Below are 4,085 nucleotides of genomic sequence, written 5' to 3' on the forward strand. Positions count from 1 at the left end.
TCCGTTGCCGGGGACTTAATTGTTCCTGTTTGGCGCCAAGAATCGTCTGAGATCCCAATCCCGGCAACAACACCAAGTTTTTGGCGCCGTTGCCGGGGAATGTTCGAGTTTGGACAACTGACGGTTCATCCTGTTGCTCAGATTAGGTAATTTTCTTTTTATTTTCTTTTCAAAAATTTTTCAAAAATATTTCAAAATTTTCTCACCTGTTTTCGAAAAAAAATTTTAGATTCAAAATTTTTAAGAATGAATTCTAGTGTTTCATGAAGCATGTAAAGCCCGGCTGGCTGTAAAGCCATGTCTAAATTTATTTGGACTGAGGCTTGCAATTTGTTATCAAGAGCAATATACTCTGGTGTTAAATGCTGAAGCTTGGCTGGCCATTGGCCATGTCTAGTATTTTGGACTGGAGCTTTCATTGAAAGCTTGGCTGGCTAGTGAGCCATGTCTAATTCCTGGACTGAAGCTTTAGACTAAGAATGCAAGATTCCTGGAATTCATGTAAAAAATTTTGGAATCCTTATTTTTTCTTTTTCATATAATTTTCGAAAAATACCAAAAAATTAGAAAATCATAAAAATCAAAAATATTTTTCTGTTTCTTGTTTGAGTCTTGAGTCATGTTATAAATTTGGTGTCAATTGCATGTGCATCTTGCATTTTTCGAAAATTTCATGCATTCATAGTGTTCTTCATGATCTTCAAGTTGTTCTTGGTAAGTCTTCTTGTTTGATCTTGATGATTTTTTGTTTTGTGTCTTTTCATGTTTATCATATACATTCTTGAATTCTTAGTGTCTAAGCATTAAAGAATTCTAAGTTTGGTGTCTTGCATGTTTTCTTTGCATTAAAACAAGCTTAGAGCTGATATTCAAACCTTCAGACAGAAAGAAGGTGAATCCCTCTATGAAGCTTGGGAAAGATACAAACAGCTGACCAAAAAGTGTCCTTCTAACATGCTTTCAGAATGGACCATCCTGGATATATTCTATGATGGTTTATCTGATCTATCAAAGATGTCACTGGACACTTCTGCAGGTGGATCCATTCACCTAAAGAAAACGCCTGCAGAAGCTCAAGAACTCATTGACATGGTTGCTAATAACCAGTTCATGTACACTTCTGAAAGGAATCCTGTGAGTAATGGGACGCTATGAAGAAGGGAGTTCTTGAAGTTGATACTCTGAATGCCATATTGGCTCAGAATAAAATATTGACTCAGCAAGTCAATATGATCTCTCAGAGTCTGCATGGAATGCAAGCTGCATCCAACAGTACTCAAGAGGCTTCTCCTGAAGAAGAAGCTTATGATCCTGAGAACCTTGCAATAGTAGAGGTGAATTACTTAGGTGAACCTTATGGAAACACCTATAACTCATCATGGAGAAATCATCCAAATTTCTCATGGAAGGATCAAAAGCCTCAACAAGGCTTTAATAATGGTGGAAGAAACAGGTTTAACAATAATAAACCTTTTCCATCATCCACTCAGCAACAGACAGAGAACTCTGAACAAAATACTTCTAATTTAGCAAACTTAGTCTCTGATCTGTCCAAGGCCACTGTGAGTTTCATGAATGAAACAAGATCTTCCATTAGAAATTTGGAAGCACAAGTAGGCCAGCTGAGTAAAAGGATCACTGAAATCCCTCCCAGTACTCTCCCAAGCAATACAGAAGAGAATCCAAAAGGAGAGTGCAAGGCCATTGACATAAGCACCATGGCCGAACCTACAAGGGGAGAGTAGGACGTGAATCCCAAGGAGGAAGACCTCCTGGGACGTCCAGTGACCAATAAGGAGCTTCCCTCTGAGGAACCAAAGGACTCTGAGGCTCATCTAGAGACCATAGAGATTCCATTGAACCTCCTTATGCCCTTCATGAGCTCTGATGAGTATTCCTCTTCCGAAGAGAATGAGGATGTTACTGAAGAGCAAACTGCCAAGTTTCTTGGTGCAATCATGAAGCCGAATGCCAAATTATTTGGCATTGATACTTGGGAAGTTGAGCCTCCCTTGTTCATCAAAGAACTAAGTGATCTGGATCAACTGACATCGCCTCAGAAGAGACAGGATCCTGGAAAGTTCATAATACCCTGTACCATAGGCACCATGATCTTTAAGGCTCTGTGTGACCTTGGTTCAAGGATAAACCTCATGCCCCTCTCTGTAATAGAGAAACTGGAAATGTGCACTCAAAATGGATTTTCTGGAGCTACAGAACTCTAAATGACGCGTTTCCAATTGCGTTGGAAAGTAGACTTCCAGGGCTTTCCAGCAATATATAATAGTCTATACTTTGGCCAAGAATAAATGACGTAAACTGGCATTCAACGCCAGCTTTCTACCCAAATCTGGCGTCCAGCGCCAGAAAAGGAGCCAAAACCAGAGTTGAACGCCCAAACTGGCACAAAAGCTGGCGTTCAACTCCAAGAAGGACCTCTACACGTGCAACATTTAGGCTCAGCCCAAACACACACCAAGTGGGCCCAGGAAGTGGATTTATGCATCAATTACTTACTCATGTAAACCCTAGTAGCTAGTTTATTATAAATAGGACCTTTTACTATTGTATTAGGCATCTTTGATCAGTTAGATCTTTGATCAGTTATATGCTATCTTAGATCACGTTTTGAGGGCTGGCCATCTCGGCCATGCCTGGACCTTCACTTATGTATTTTCATACGGTAGAGTTTCTACACTCCATAGATTAAGGTGTGGAGCTCTGCTGTTCCTCAAGGATTAATGCAAAGTACTACTGTTTTCTATTCAATTCATCTTATTTCGCTTCTAAGATATCCATTCGCACCCAAGAACGTGATGAAGGTGATGATTATGTGTGACGCTCATCACCATTCTCCCCTATGAACACGTGCCTGACAAACACTTCCGTTCTACATGAAATAAGCTAGAATGAATATCTCTTAGATCTCTTAACCGGAATCTTTGTGGCGTAAGCTAGAATGATGGCGGCATTCAAGAGAATCCAGAAAGTCTAAACCTTGTCTGTGGTATTCCGAGTAGGATTCAATGATTGAATGACTGTGACTAGCTTCAAACTCGCGAGTGCTGGGCGTTAGTGACAGACGCAAAAGGAGGGTGAATCCTATTCCAGCATGATCGAGAACCGACATTACGCGTACCAAGTTGCTCACGTTGCCAGGGATTGTTCGAGCCTGGACATCACAATTTCGTGCACCAGTTACCTTTTTGATGCAGGACTTGTTACCAGCTCTTGAGGAAGTCATCCCTGGGGTGGACAACCGTTACTGTGTGAGGCATCTATATAACAACTTCAGGAAGAAATTTCCTGGATTGGAGCTGAAGAATCAAATATGGAGATGTGCGAAGTCTACACACTGGAAAGACTGGGAGAATGAGATGAAGACAATGAGACTCAAGAGTGAGGATGCATTTCGGCACTTGAATAGTATCCCACCCAGGTTCTGGTCCCGTTCTCGCTTTTCATTTTATTCAAAGTGTGAGTCCCTTGTTAATAACATGAGTGAGAGTTTTAATGCTGTGATAGTTGAGGCTAGAGAAAAACCAATTGTCACTATGTTAGAGGACATTAGGGTGTATATTATGACTAGGTGGGCTGCCAATAGAGCTAGGATTCAAGTTTACCATGGTAACATTATGCCATTAATATTAAAGAAGCTAGAGAAAAGGGTAAAGCATTCTAGAGACTGGAGGCCATTTTGGTCAGCTGCTAGTAAGTATGAGATTATGTGTGGGTTAGACAAATTTATTGTAGATCTGGCTGCTTGTGAGTGTTCATGTAGGAGGTGGCAGATGAGCGGGCTACCCTGTCCTCATGCCATTAGCTGCATAACATTCAAAGGCTTGGACTTGGAGTCGTTTGTGGATGACCATTACAAGAAGGATGCTTACCTGAGGTGCTACCAGGAAGTCATACATCTTCTGAATGGGCCAGATCTGTGGGAGAGATCCCAGTATGATGATGTCATGCCACCACCATATCGGAAGCCAAGTAATAAACCCATATTTTATGATGTATTTTGTGCTCAATTTAAGTGATTTATTCAATCCTTCACCCACTTATTCATGTAATTTGCATGGTTTTAC

This window comes from Arachis ipaensis, chromosome B02 (genome assembly GCF_000816755.2).
Source record: "Arachis ipaensis cultivar K30076 chromosome B02, Araip1.1, whole genome shotgun sequence".
NCBI classification, from domain to species: domain Eukaryota; kingdom Viridiplantae; phylum Streptophyta; class Magnoliopsida; order Fabales; family Fabaceae; genus Arachis; species Arachis ipaensis.